Raw genomic sequence first — 16,867 nt, 5'->3', positions numbered from 1 at the left:
CAATAAATTAATTACTTAATTCACGACGAAATTATTAAAATTATTTATTAAACAATTTCTTAAATTAATATACCAAATTAAATCTAACAGTCCAATTATTCTTAACTGACTTTAATTAGATTCAATCACATTAAGTTGGTTTTTTTAACTTAAAGTTATACATTTAAACCGAATACTATTTCTAGTCAGTTTAACCATGTGCTTATTGATGGAGTGAAGCAAAAATTAATCTACCGCTTTTTGATTTTAGATTAACCAATAAATATTCAATTTAATTAGCCAGATTAAAAGAACACATGATAAATGACATCAATCAATGAATAAAAATAAATAATAAAATCGAATCGAACTCAAAACATAAAAAATAACTTGTTTCGGCCCTATCATGGCCTTAGTCTATAAAAATCTACTTCATAAATTCAAAACAAAGGTTAAAACTCATGTTTAAATTTATAGAAGAAAACATAATCAAGAAGGAGTAAGAGGAATTCTCAATGATTTGTAGCATGTGTTAAGGTCTTCTTCCTGTTTCTGCCTTCTATCTTCCTCACTTCACTTCATCTTCTGCTCTGTTGTTGTCTTCACTATAGCCTTTTGTTCTGCTCTGTGGTCTTCTCTTCCTTCACGTCTCTCTCTTTTCATCTCTGCCTCCTTTCTTTGCCCTCGGGACTGTTTTTATCCATCTTAATATGTCTAATCCTCCAATTCTTAGAATCCCATCAAGTTAAAAAATTGTAGATAAGATTGTAGAGATTTTATTTTTCAAATACGATGCGTCCTCTCTATCAATACCTATATAGATTTTCTTTCAAAACTTCAATATTCTCAGGATAATAAAATATAATAATATTGTATTTTCTTTCTTTTGGTATTTTGTTTATTTGAAGTCTTGTAAAATCTTCTTACGGGTTTTTTTAAATAATTTAATTTTAAAAAATTAATTCAAAAATAATTTAAAAAAAATATGGCAAAACTACTGCAATCCGCGCTTGGTAAGCACGGACGGTGCTCCACGTAGGAGCGTCTGCGCTTGGTAAGCGCGAACGCTGAGCGCGGACGCTCCACATGGAGATTCTCCATTGGTAGGCTCCTTATCTCCTCGATTCCCCTTCTTCTTTCCTCCTCTTCTTCTTGCCTCCTATTTTCTTTGCCGTCTCATTTTTGCATTTCTGACTTTCTCCTTTCGTCACCGAAAATTTTTTGAGAAGAAGTTGAGAAGATCTACAACATAATTCAGAATGGCAGATAATCGAAATCCAGAAGATCCCAGTGTCCTCTATTTACAAGCAACACATATGTCATCAAAAGTTTCTTCCTTAACCGTTGATTATATTGTCAAAGTGAAGAGGTCAGATAGTTTGATTTGGAAGTTATATACTGATAATTACTTACACAGTCGTGTGCTGGCATATTTAAATCATATAGGTTTTTATGGAGTTTTAGAATGTAGTCACAAGTTTATGATAATCATTTGATTACTGCGCTTGTTGAACGTTGACGACGCGAGACACACATGTTTCGTTTTACATGTGGTGAAGCAACAGTCACGTTACAAGATGTTTCAATAATTTGGGGTCTAACAATTGATGGTGAAACATTAACTGGAGTAGATGTGTCACATAAAATTGAGGAATGACAACACATATGTTTGTATATGTTAGGATTTTTGCCAGCATCAAAACATTTGAAAGGTAGTCATTTGTCTATGACTGCATTACACAATCATTGCATGTCTAACCTTGTTAATGATGATACTTCAGAAGTAGATGTTGTGAAATTTTCTCGTTGTGTTGCGTCAATGATTATTGGAGGAATAATGTTCCCTGACTATCAAGGAGGCTCTGCTAGACTAATATTTTTGCAACTGCTACGAGATGTTGATACCGTGAAGTCTTATAGTTGGGGTAGTGCATTTTTAGCATTTCTATACCGTGAGTTGTGTAACGCGTCACATATAGAGAAGACTACAATGGCTGGACCTTTATATATCCTGCATGTATCATTAATGTGATTTGATTATTTAACACAATTTTTTTGTTAAATTTGTTGAACAATTTTAATTATTATAAGCAAATATGGGCATGGAGCAGGATTAAATGTGTTAACCCCGATTGAGATGGGTTAACATTAGTTGTACCTCATGTTGATACGGATGCTTTTATTCCAGTTTCTCCATATGGTGCACGGTAATATTTAAAATTTATTTTTGTAATATCATATATATCTTGTATATTTTCTTTACATGTAAATTTTTTTTATAATTGTAGGTGGAAATTTGGATTTAGTTACACACATTCGCCAACACATGCTGTAAGAATTATAAGGGATTCTCTAGATCGTATGAATAATAATGAGATATTATATTATAGAATTTTAATATATAATAGTGATTAAATGAAGACTATTTTGTTTTGATTAATTTAATATTTAATTTTAACATATTTATTTTGTACAGTTTAATTGGATCATTTACCAGAAGAATGACATAGATGTGAAGACCATTATTGATTCATACGACAACAAAATATGGCGATGTGTTTGTCCCCTTATATGCTTTGACATCGTGGAGATGCATCGTCCTAATCGGGCCATGCGACAATTCGGAAGACGACAATCAATTCCAGGGTCTGCCGTCGACAATGACGATATGCATAATGCTAGCGGTAGAACCTGATTGTTCGAATCCAGAATGATACCGATCAACATTTTGTGCTTGTATTTTGTGTACAAGTGTGTACCATCGACACTTATTATTTTCCGACAATGCCGAAACCCATCAACACGCGGCTTGAATGCCCAGAAAACATAGTTCAGTGTCTTACAAATTTCAGTGTTGGCTCTGAGATGCTTCCACTCCACAGCTGTTCCCGGATTATATTTGGACAAAGCACACATATATTTTGGAAGCAATTTAACGGAGCTCTCCCATTTACCAAAAGCAATTTCCATAGCACGTTTCAAACTTCGCCATGCCTTCGTGTACGAGATTTGATATCCATATTTATCTTTCACGTTTCCGATGATATACTTAATCTCGCATGAAGGATCACAACGAACAACTCCCATTAGCTTATGTGCCACCATATCACTTTTCAAATTCTTATGGTCTGTACCAACAGAGGTAGATATACATGTGTGAGGCCCGCCATATTTTGTTATTTTCCAATAACCAGTCTTGGCCTTCAAAGAAGCGCGAAGTCCCCATCAACAAATGGTCTGTACCAACAGAGGTAAATTTTTTTCAACATTTGAAACTATCTTTGGGCATCGTATTAATTAAACAATCCATATGATGTTTAGTTTTTATACTTGCGCATATATAACACTTGACACCAAACCAATTTGGGGTTAGCGGAGATGAACCTTCTTGTATTTTCCTATGAATGGATTTTCCTCATCTTGATCGTCCAATCCGGTCCACGATCAGATACTGTGATCCTCACTTGGATCGCACTAGAGAAAACAATCGATTTGTGCGTTGAAACTGGATCGTCCGAATTTCCAAAATCCAGAGTCGGTACAGCAGCTCGGGGTGCGTCCGTGGAAGACATGCAGTGCACGAAATTTTTCTCCAATATTTGGGTGATGACCGAGAGCTTCAAAGGATGGAGGCAGAATTTTTTGTGCTTGTATTGTGTGCAAAAACTCTCTTATGTTATATGGCCCCTTATGGTATATTTATATAGTGCTCTCCCATGAGGATTCTTAATCCTTGTCTCACGAGGGCTCTTTAATTCAATTATAATAAAATTCTCATATTATTAATATATAATGTATTTATCAATTTTTGATAATGCATTATATATTATTATATATATAGACATATATTATATCTCCATATAAAGTATATATATATATATACACATTAATATAACTACACATATACATTTAAAACAAGCATAGACAAATTAATTAAATTAAATAATCATTATTTAATTTATATAATTAACTCATTAGTTAATTAATTCTAGACCATCTAGAACATTTTACAAGAATTTGTACGTATTATTTGTCACCACTACTAGTACTATCTGTCACGCTCCGAGATCGAGGTGTCGGTGACATCCAGGATTGTTTAAAATATTATTGAAAATAATAAGCCTTGTAGCAAATAGCCAAAGTAAGTCTAATTCATAAAAGAACATTGTCTTTACATATATGAAATACGAATAATGCGGAAGCTGTTCATACAAAGAAAAGTGTGAAATGATGAAGCGAATAAAATATAATCATGAAATCAGGAACTTGGTCTTTATAACTATGGATTTCTTTACCAGCCCCAAAATTGATCTTGTTCCATCTCTTCCACATGTTCTCGTTTTGGAAAACACTCAGCAAGTGGGAACCGATCATAACCAGTTATATATATAGTATATACATATCTTTAAAATGATCATTTTTCAAAGCAGAAGACAAAAACGGAACAGACAAAGTTCTGAACTTATAGCAGACGATCAGGTCATATCAAATAGAACATAATCTTAACATAATAAAATCTTTTCAAATTAGAATCACATAGTGAACACAGATCTTATAATAATGACCATAAGCTATCCTTGATCTTGGGATCCCTCTGGGGTCTTTTCCCAATGACAGACTCCCTCTAGAGCCTTTTTTCTCGCAGGATATCCCGATGCACAATCATTCGAATCATATCAAATAAACTTATCCCATTGGGACTAAACAGATGGATCAAACATATCAAATGAAACAGAAGAAAGAAATCGAGCTGAAAATGAACTTAGCAAAAGATGCAAATACAAAGCAAACGTTTCAAAGCAAAAATACAATACACGATCGAATTTTAAGACATATATAAGCTTTTAAAACATATATAAGCCCACAAACAGTTGTTCGATGGGTGACTCAAAATTTTTTTGAACTCGGACGAATCTTGATCGACACGAACCGTATTTCAAACAAGCCTTGGACGACACTTGGTCAGGATTTTGGACAACAAATTGTCGAGCCTTTGGAAAAAATCTTGAGTCGATTAAGTAGCACTTGGAAGTGTCTAGATGCTGAATGCAATAACCATGACTCGCCTTCCTTTTTTTCCTTGATGTGGGCGAAACTTGGGAGTGGGTTTGGGAGAATTCTTTTGTGCCTTTCTTCAGAATGTATGGTGGTATTTATAGGCTGAAAATGGATGCTGAAATCCCCTCCACTCAGCCAAAATTGTGGCCCTCCAAGTGCCTAAGAATGATGATCCAAGTAGCCTCAAAGTGATCAAAGTTTATCCACAACTAAGGTTCACCTTGGTGGACTCAAAGATCATTCTTTACTTCTTAATTACGTCCAATTTCTAGCTCCACCCATGTCTGAATTTTTGGCTACTTTAGGACATAAATAAATGAACTTCCTTGAGCTAAAATCTCGAGTTCATGAGCTAGGGTTTTTCTTCTTCGATCGGCAAAATTTCGGTCCTTGCGTTTTTGTGACGCCTTGAGCTCCATTATGTTGTATTTTTCACATCTTGAGCTGAAATTTCAAGTCCAATTGTTGTGCTCTGAGTTTGACAAGCTTGAGCTAAAACTCTCGAGGTTTATTGTTTGTATGATTTTCTTCGAAAATACGAGTCCTTACACTATCATCTAATTAGTAAATTCCAAATTCACTAAATAAATAGTTCTAAACTGTAACGCCCCGAAAATTCGAAGGTCCATGTGAACCACGTGTATTCAATTATTAAATTCTTTATATTTTAATTAAATTGCTTTAATTGCATTAATTAATTATGATGTGCATATTTACATGTTTAAAATATACTTTTCTACATGGTTACATTAAAATGTATTTTTAAAGGTTATTCGAGTTGCGATCGATAAACGGAGACCGAAGACTGAAAAATAGAATGTTTTTATTAAATAATTGTTTTTAATTATTTAAAAGATGGGTGATGCTTTTTATTATTTTTTAAAATATGGGGTTTTGAGGTGATTTTATACGTCGGGACGTAATTTTTATCGGTGTTAGTTTGTCAATAAAAATTCGAACGTCTTGGCAATCCGGCTAATAAATTCACAAACTTTTATGAACAAAATTATTTTTAATATTTTAATTAAACACTAATGAGCTTAATTGGGCCTAATTAACTTTCTAATGGGCCTAAACTTTTGTTAGTGTTATTAATTATTATTTAAAGCTAAATCTCACCCAATAACCTCACAATTACATGTCCCACACCCCTTCAAAAATTCAGAACTCTTTCACCCCATCAAACACACGGCACACACATCATAATTGGAGGAAAAATTTAAATTCTTCAAGGGTTTTGAAGGGAAAAGCTTTGATTATTCATGAGGTTTTTTTCAAGCCATCGTCTTCGTGCCATCGTTCATCAATTCATCAACATTATTTCGTGTGTTATTAACGCAAAGGCACGCCATATTCTTTTCTTTAAACATCCATCACACCATAGTATTTTATTTAATTGAATTTTGCATGAAAAACAAGTGACTTTTTATTTATTTTCGTTTTTACATGAACATGGATTTTTAAAGCTTGGGTATTGTTTCAAAATCATGTTTGTATAATGGAAAAGGGACTGTCATGAGTTAGGGATTGAACAAGCATGTTTTTACATGAGTTATAGTCCTAGAAACACAACCCACAAACTGCACAACATGATAGAATAAGAGCTGAAACCATCGGGTGTCATAAGGGATTCGAAGGGCACGGTTTTGAGGGCCTGATGGCTTAACTTGGGTTCAGTTAGGGCCAGGGTTGGGCTAGGACCATGTATGAGTCAGGGGTGGAGTCCTAGCCACTCTAGGACTCAAGCACCAGGAGCTGAGACCCGAGAGGTGATCAAGGTGTGCGCAGTTGATCAGCTTGTGCAGAGACGAGGTTTCTCGGATAGGAGGCTCTGGGCTGGGCTAGGCTAGGCTATGTTCTTAGGGTCCTAAGAGGGTGCACTAGGGTCTAGGCAGGGGCTGGTGCGGCTTGGGTGCACTGTGGCTCGAAGGAACATGATGAAGCATGGACAACATGTTACGCGCGAGGCTGCTGCCACTGGTTTAGTGGTTTGCTTCTCACGTCCAGGGGCTTGGGTTGGTCTGGGCAGGGTCTAGGCGGGGTCCATGGATGGTCAGGGTTAGGTGGGTTTGGTGGTTAAGGGTTGGGAGAAGTCCTAGACTAGTTAGGAGTCCTTTTGTTCAAGGGAACTCACACACACACGCACGTGCAGTGCAAGGTCAAGTTCCAGGAGGTTTTTGAGCGGGCCAGGGCTGGGCTTGGTCAGTAGGGTCCGTAGGTGGGTTGGCTAAAATTTCCTTGAGGTAGCTCGGACGTGGCTCGAGTAAATTGGGAGATGAATCAGTGTGTTCGTCTAAGTGTCAAAAAAGAAAATAATAAGATTAAATTTGAATCCATGGGTCCATGGGCCCACGAGTGGTCAGGGTTAGGTGGGTTCGGTGGTTAAGGGTTGGGAGAAGTCCTAGACTAGTTAGGAGTCCTTTTGTTCAAGGGAACTCACACACACGCACATGCAGTACATGGTCAAGTTCCAGGAGGTTTTTGAGCGGGCCAGGGCTGGTTCTTTGGGCTGGGCTTGGTCAGTAGGGTCCGTAGGTGGGTTGGCTAAAATTTCCTTGAGGTAGCTCGGGCGTGGCTCGAGTAAATTGGGAGATGACTCAGTGTGTTCGTCTAAGTGTCAAAAAAGAAAATAATAAGATTAAATTTGAATCCATGGGTCCATGGGTCCACGGGTGTGGCTCATGACTTGCTAGGTAAGAATAAATAATAAAAATGCTATGTTTAAAATTTGGGATCTCCGGAATTTTATCGTCGTACGAAACGTTAATTAACGAATTAATGGAAACGCCTAGATTTAAGCTTAATAAAATTATGAAAAATTATATTTAAGCTCAAATAATTATTAAAATCCTAAGTTTTTAATCTGGCAACTTTATATTAAGATTTGATTTAATTCGGGATTAAAACACATTAATACGTCTTATTTAAAGATTAATTTAAATGTCGTCGATTTAAGCCTAATAAAAATACGAGAAAATTCATGTAAGCTTAAATAATTATTTGGGACATGTTAGAGTCAATGAAATTAAGAAAATGTCGAAAACGTGAAATTTTACGTCTAGGTATAAAACAGTTACTTTACACCTGAAAATTAGTAAACGTCATGGCAGTGCCCTGAATGCTGCTTTATGTGCTAATATGATTATTTTCAATGGTTATGGATGTTTATGGAATTTTTATATGTTAATATGTCAATTTTAAAATATTTATGGATTTTTAACATGTTAAAATGTTATTTTAAAACGTTTATGACTTTTTATGATTTTTATATGTTAAAACATTTATTTTAAATGTTTACAGATTTTTAATCTATTAAAATGTTTATTTTAAAATGTGTATGGATGTTTATGATTTTAATATGTTAAATTATGATTTTTAAATGTTTATGAATTTTTATGATTTAATTATTGGACATTTAAATGATATGTTGCATGCTTGGTTTAAAAGAAAAACGATACGTATATGCATGATTTTTATTAAGTGATGGAAATGCGACATGTTGAAGGACGTGAAGGGATTTTGACTAAATACGTTGATATGTTAGAAATATCGCGAGGGTTATGGTCCCAGTGGGAGCCCGACGATCGTGTTTCATTAGATACGGATACAAATACGAATATGTTAGTACGTTGGCCAAGGCCCAGTTGATCGGTGAGAGTGTCGCTGGTGTCCCCGCCGCCCAATACTGTTGTTTTCTCTAGATGGATCCATCGCCCAATACGATTAAGAATACGAGTTACAATCACGATCTGAATTCAACAAACAAGAATATGAATATGAATATGAATATGTTGATATGAATATGTTGATACGAAAATGTTTATGAAAATGTTTAAGTTTAAAGTTTATGCATTATTATGAAAATGTTATTTTAAGTACAAATATTTTTCACTGTTGTATGTGATTTGTATACGTATTATGTGGTTATCAAGATTATGGTGTGTTGAGTCTTTTGACTCACTAGGTGTGATTGATGCAGGTGATTATGATAGTAATGTTAATAGAGGTCTTGATGGATGATCTGACAGGACTGGAGGTGCACATAACCCGAGGACCGACGCTAGTTTTCCGCACTAGTTATGATTTATGATTTTAAGTGATGTTAAAGATATCTTTACGACGATTTATTTATGAGTGATTTTTGAGAGGTTATAGTATGAGCTATACTTTTCAAATGTTATTTTTTAGTTTAGTAAAATGTTGGATAATTTTATGCTAAACTATTTCCTTTGGTTTTCAAATTATTGTTGGTTGATTTATTTTAAAATGATGTCAAAAGTATTTTATGGTTCGGCCGAAAGCTATGTGAGGTAAAAAAAAAAAAAATTTCTATCATGTTTTAAAGAAATGAGTAGCAGACGTTTCTGTTTGGGCTAAAAATAATTAAATATGGAAGCCCAATTTAATTACAAGCCCAAGTTAATCACGGGGTGTGGCTGACTAATTTCTATCAAGTCCAACCAGCCACAGAGCGCTAAATATGGAAAAGATCGTGGGAAGACTGGAACATATTGTGAGAAAGTAGTGGGAAAGATTATGGGCTCATGGGAGAGTGGAGGAACCGCACGGTTGCCAGAAAGAAAAAGAGAACATCAGCAAACAGAAAAGACACACAACTCTACACAGACAAATCTGCAAAATACTCTCTGCTAAAAATTCAATTTTCAAGCATTAGTTTTCAAGCTTTCCAGCAATCGTTCTAGTATTTTAGGTCTTCTCGTTTTACGCTTCAACAAAAATTTATTATATTTTTCATGTTTGATGAATTCCTGCAGTTCTTGTAAATTCAAAATTGTGTTAGGGATTTATTTCTATCAATTTCCAATAGTTTTCTTTATTTGGCATTGTATTTGTTTTTGCACACTAGAACTAACGGTCGAATTTAGAATTCACGTCGTTTGAATATTTAAAAGTTAGATTTTATCATTTTCACACAAATCGGTGCATCTTCGTACCTGGCACGCCTGCAAATCAAATATTGTGCAAACATATTTTTGGCACGCCCGGTGGGACCATCACTATGCCGACAAGAAGGAAAAAAACGTGAATCAGGAGGGTGGGGAGTCTCTCGCGAATCAAGAGGGAACTCAGGTGCCTCAGCCAGAGCAACATGCTGTTGAACCACAGGCTGAAGAAGTATATCTGCAGATTCCTACTACATATGATCAAGTTTCTAAAGCAATGTCTGAATGTTTGAAGACTCTACTGATTAAACCGAATCAGTCTACCCGTGGGGAGCAAAATACCACTGTCAGAGAGACTGGTTAAGGAAGCAACCAAGTCCATGAATTTGACCAAGGAGTTGGAAACTCAAGGACTGGCGATCCTCGCCGCCCGGAGTACACTATCCCAAATTAGCCAGAAAGAAGGTATACACCACCTCACAAGAGAGAAGAAACCTTAGGAGGAAGAGCTCAGCCATATTCACGTGATCATGGAGTGGGGAGCTCGAAACAACCAGTTACTGAAGTGTACAGTGTGACAAATCTTCTGTACCAACTAGGAGCTTATGATGACATGCCGCACATGTTGTAACGCCCCGAAAATTTGAGGGTCCACGCGAACCACGTGCATTTGAGTTATTTAAATTCTTTGTGCATTTCAATTAAATGTTTTAATTGCATAAATTAATTATGTTGTGCATTTTGTCATGTTTAAAATATATTTTTCAACATGGTTGCGTAAAAATGTATTTTTAAAGGATATTCGAGTTGCGATCGAGGAACGGAGACCGAGGGATGAAAATTAGAAAATGATTTTTATTAAATAATTTTTTTTAATTATTTAAAATATGGTTGATGCTTTTTATTATTTTTGAAAATAATGAGTTTGAGGTGATTTTATACGTTGGGACGTAAATTTTATCGATGTTGGATTTTCAACAAAAATACGAACTTTTTGACAACTTGACTAATAAATTCACAAACTTATTTTACCAAAACTATTTTAATATTTTAATTAAATTCTAATTAAGACTAATGGGCCTAATTGATAGGCTTATTAGGCCTAATCCTTGATTAGTAAATTAATTAGTATATAATATATTAAACCTTCCCCAATCTACAACACAAAACACACGACCACTTTTTCATATTTTTGGCACACCAAAACTCCTCATACACGACACGCACACATCAAAATTTTAGAGGAAAAAGTTTGAAGGCTTCAAGGAACATCTAGCCAAGATTGTCTTCCCCGTTCTTCGCAATCGTCCACGGTTTTTCGTGCGTTAAATACGTAAAGGCACGCCACATTCTTTCTTTACTCATCATCACACCATATTATGTAATTTTTTTTTTATGAATTTGCATGAAAACAAGTCATACAACCTTTAAATTTCGTAGTCATGCATATAGGTGTTCTAAATCCTTGCTTTTTGGTTCCAAAAATATGTTTTTATGTGTTAGAAGGGGCTGCCATGCTTAGGACATGATGAAGGATGGTTTTATATGAAATATAGATTCTTAGAACACAACCAAAACGTTGCAAATCAGGGAAAACAAAGCTAGAATCACAAATCTGTCAAAGGGTATGTAAGGCACGGTTTTCAGGGCTTGAAGGCTTGGCTAGGCTTTGGTTGGGACCAGGGCTTGGCTACGGTCCGTGAGAGGTCAAGGGAAGAGTCCTAGCCATGCTAGGACTCGTAAAACAAGGGCTGGAAGGAGTCCTTGCCAACAAGGACTCCACCCGAGAAGCATAGGGGACACGCAGGGTGTAGGTCGAGAGGAACAGGGCTGGGAGGAGTCCATGCTAGGCTAGGTCCTTATGGTTCCAAGAGGGTGCGCTAGGGTCTGGACAGGGGCTGGGGTGGCTTGGGTGGCTGCTGGCTCGAGAGGAACATGAGAACGTGAGGGGGGCCTTCTGCACGTAGGTTGTGCTTCTGATCCAGGAGGCTTGTGCGTGGGCTCCAGGGCTTGGGCTGATCTGGGCTGGGACTGGGCGTGGTCCAAGGTTGGTTAGGGTCAGGATGGGTCAAGTGATTAATAGCTGGTAGTGTCCTAGAAGGAGGAGGAGTCCTAGTGTACCAAAAGACTACACACGCACACCTGCATGTAATTGGGTTGATAGGCAGAAGAGTTTTGGTCGGGACAGGGCTGGTTTTACGGGCTGGTATTGGTGAGGAGTGTTCCTAGGTGTGTTGGCTCGGGTTTGGCTTGAGGTGACTCGGGCGTGGCTCGAGTAAATTGGGAGATGGGTAATACTGTTTCAGGAATACCTCTCGAAACTGTACCCATGTTATTGGTCCATCTGCTGTCATAGTTAATGAGACTGTCTCCCACCATTTTGATGCTCTTTCTTCTATAAATGGTGTTACCACATCCACCTTGAACTCGTTGGGAATCTCGAGTAAGCGGAGTTGGGTCTTGATATTTTTGAGCCAACTTAGGGCGACTTCGGGGTCTGGGTCTCCTTTGAATGTTGGAGCTCGATTCTTTTGGAGAGACTCGTAGTGGTACTTGACCCCATGTGCTGGAGGTCCTGTAGTGGTGGATTGTCATTGGCGTTTTTGTTACCCAACCCTCGGATGGTAGTGGCCACAATAGTTGCTATGACCATTAATTTAACTTGACTTTGACCCAATCCTGGTGGTGGTGGCGGAGGTAGGTCCCTTTCATCGTTGGTGTTATTACGGTTGTTATTGCGATTTCCGTAGCATGGGTTGCGGCTGTTTCGTACTGATCTTCCGTCCATATCCTACAAGTGTACAAGCTTCTAAGATATTTGTTTGCCAACATATATATGAGTTAATCATGAAGTGAAATCGACCATTGATAAAATCAAATAAACTTTTTATTGATTCAAAAAAAAAGGGAAGCAATACAAATCTAAATTTTTGGAAGCACAAAAGGAGAGAAAATTTATGAGAAAGCAAATGGATTATAAATCTTTATTACAAATAGTCACGAAACTAAATCCTCAATCATCTAAAATATCGCCATCTCCTACTGCTTCGTCTTCCACCGACTCTTCTATTTTTTCTATTTCATGTTCCAAGTCGATAAGGGCATCCGGAAGTTGTTGAACCTGATTCTATAAGTGTTCGTTATGCATATTCAGATGCTGCATCGAATCTTGCAGTTCTTAAATGATCACTGCATCTTGCTGATGTCGTTGAACCGCTATAAAAGAAGTCTGCTCCAAGAGAGCCTGGAGATGAGATATCTTTTCCTCCAACTCGTGCTTTTCTTTTTGCAGAGCATGTAGAGTTGCAATTAATTTCCTGTTGTCCTTCTGTTCTCGGGCGAGAGATGCTCGGAAATCCTTAATGATGGTATCTTTATCAGGGACGGGTATAACACTCACGCGAGATGTGGTCCGAGTGCGAGGCGTAGAAGAATTTGAAGCTATTTCCTGAAATAAAAACAAATGGAAAGACTTAGAACAATAGAATAAGATGGATAGCAACATTAACAGATATTTTAAAGTATTTCGACACCTGGTAGGATTTTTCGAGAAAATTTTCAAGAATAGAATTTTCAGAAATTTTTTATATTAATCTGACCGGGCATGCCAGACAGTTGCGTTGTCAAGATCGTATAAGTAGGATTCGAATCAGCATGCATAGCAATGAAGTTGGAAAATATTATTCATGTGCTAGATTATGAAAAGGAGGTCTAAACGGGACTGAACCCGAGAGCTCCGCACTCGGAAGTCTAATTAAGAGTCCTAAGTTACTTGGTAACTAGATTTTTCTTTTGATATCCTTTTTATTCCTAATATATGCACGTTGGGAAAATCCCAGCCGTATTTTTGACCTGGCGGCTCTGATACCACTAAAATGTCATGCCCCGGAACCGAGACGTGTCATCGGCATTGTTTAACAATTTAAAATATTGTAACAACAAGCCACGTAGTATATCAAATAGTCAAAAGCCAGTCTATTACATAAATCAATAAACGTCTTTACAATGTGATTAAAATGGAATGCGGAAGAATATTAAACTAAAAGACAGAATGACAAGACTGTCTTGAATTGGATAGACTTCATAACCATCCCCAAAAATATTCTTGTTCCTTATCTTCAATTTGTTCCTCGTTCTTATCTGGGCTGGGAATGTAAGGGGTGAGTATTTGGGGAAATACTCAGTAATTGGGGGTCGATCGGTCATAATAAATATCAAGGTTATAATTATACGAATACATTATCATCATTTCAATAATAAGCATGTTGAATCGAATACGAACAAGATACAAACATAGCACTAAAAATCATCTCAATTCCATGGTTTACTGATCAGTACCCTATATGTTACTCCTCTAAGGGCGATACCAAATGAATGGTTATTATATCATATCGGAATCAGAATCGAAATGCGAAATAGAGAATATCAAACAATTCAGAATAGAACGAATCAGAACAAACGAAAACACTGTTATTCATCTCGTTTTTCATGGTCAAATATCCCCCCATATGTTAGTCCTCTAAGGGGTGACCAGAAAACAATTTTATACTCACTGATGGGGGCCAGACAAAATATAGTTTTATACCCGCTGATGTAGGCCATAACATAGTTTTATACCCACTGATGGAGGCCATGTAGAACTTAGAATCGTCGTTCCATTTCCCACTCGAATCATAACAGTGCACCACATAATCAGATGTATCAAACAACACTTATCGGAATTTCGAATGAATTCAGCGGAATCAAATAACATCGGAAATCGAAGGAACATGTCGTACATCGATCGAGATTTTATGAAATATATAATAGTATTTTCGGAAATGGTTTGACACACATACAAGCATGTCATGAAATAGTTATACAAAGTTTGATTTACAAAACAATACATAGCAAAATCCCACTTACTTGATTATTATCTTCAAAGATTTGACAACTAAAATTCGAACACAAAAGCTGCTGGATTGCCTCAAACTGGACAGGAACTCGGCTGTTGCAGGTGCTTCGAAAATAGCTGCTAGGGAGCTCTAATGTATGGCTATTTTTCTGCTGAAATTTTCAGAATATTTGTGAATGTTTTGTGCCTTCTTTTTGGTCATCATGTATGGTATCTATAGGCTCATGGAGGGGAGAAGAAAAGGCTATCATTCAAGGCCATTACCACCATGTTCATGGCCTCCTTAAGGGCCTTAAACACCATTAAAAGGGATGTTATGACTCTTCAAATTCAGCTTTGAATTCATAGCTTGAATGAGTTTTAATTCATGGCTTTGTGTAGCTATTTCTTTGGGTCTTCAGATGAGCCACCCAGCCCAGCAGCGAGCCTCCATGGCCGCTGCTGCACATACACGAGCGTGGGGGAGAGTCCCTCTTCACGTGGACTCTTCCCCAGCCCAAAGCTCGAACCCTAGTCGTCCTAAGACCCAACCTAGCCCTAGACCAAGACCACCACTGCCCCTGAACTAGCCTTGGTCGAGCCCCATGGCCCCATGCATAAGAACCGAACCCTTGCACCTTGACAAACCAAACCGAAAAAACTCAGGGTTCTCTCCTTATTGTTCCAACGGTTTCAGCTTTATTTCCATCAATATTTATCATGTTTTGTTCAAGTTTTATTCATATTTTTTCATGTATTGGCAGCGTACTCGTTGGATTCAAAAACGTTTTTAAAACATACGTAAAATCATTGAAACTTTGAAAATAAGCAACGTACCGTAAAATAATCGAACATCAATATTTTTCATGCATAATTAATTAACACACACATATTATGATTTGTATGATGTTTGAAAGAGTTTAGAAAACATGTCTTTGCGTTTATAACACTCGAATATACAATCTTCGGCGAGGGTGCGACGTTGGACGACCGGAGGACGAAGAACACAAGCCTTCTTCTTCCCCAATGTTTTCGAAATTATTGAAGTGTCTGCGAGGTGATTCACGGCTGCTAGGGTATGATTTTTAGAGTTTAAAAGTCCTTGGTCACTTATTTATAAATAATTAACATGTTAATGAGCTTTGGTTTTGAGTTTGCAAGCTTAAGGGTAATTGAGATTATTTAAATTAATTAAATTGTTCCCAATAACACTTATTTAACTAAATAATGAAAATTTATAAAATAAGTTTCCATAAAATAATATTTTTGATCTTTTAAAACTCCATGTTTGTCCAAAACGACTTCTCGGGAAAAATTGAACTCGATTCGTAAAATAATTCGAACTCCAACATTTTTAGGAAAATTAAATCATTTTTAAATCATATTAGGAAACCTTGCCATTATTTAAAGAAAAATACATATTCTTGTCTTGGTCGTCACCGGTATCCTTTTCCCAACCTATTATCGAATATTTGGGTAAAATCCTTAATTTCATGTAATCATGTCATATAATCATTTAATCATACGATCATACATTTAATAATATAATAAATATCATGCTAGCATTTAAAATCAATTAAATAAAAAATTAAGCAATTAAAATAATTTTGCAAGCATGTGGTTTACGTAGGTTGATTTTTCGGACGTTACAGTTTTGACCTCTATCTTGACATGTTCTACGACATGACACTTTAGAAATCATGTTTATATTTATAATTTATTATTCTGGTGTTCGATTGACTCCCCCTTGCCAAATGTTTCGCAAAACACTAACCTTTTATTTCTGTCTCCGTATAAGAATGAAGATCAGGTTGAAGAGGATTAACAAAACATATTTTGGGGCTGGAGAAGAAATACAGGATATGAAGATCAAGTTTTCTTGTTTTAATTTCATTTCATTTGTAATTCGCTTTCGCATTCTGTATATTTTTCATTTTTTTAGCCCATTTTCTTTTTCTTTTTTGCACGAAAAATAAATAATGTGTAAAAAAATCTATAAACTTATTAAAAATAAAAATAAATTAAACTTTATTTTAATTTTTTAATTGTTATT

Source organism: Primulina huaijiensis, chromosome 17 (genome assembly GCF_012295235.1).
Source record: "Primulina huaijiensis isolate GDHJ02 chromosome 17, ASM1229523v2, whole genome shotgun sequence".
Lineage (NCBI taxonomy): Eukaryota > Viridiplantae > Streptophyta > Magnoliopsida > Lamiales > Gesneriaceae > Primulina > Primulina huaijiensis.
Note: the sequence above shows the minus strand (reverse complement) of the source record.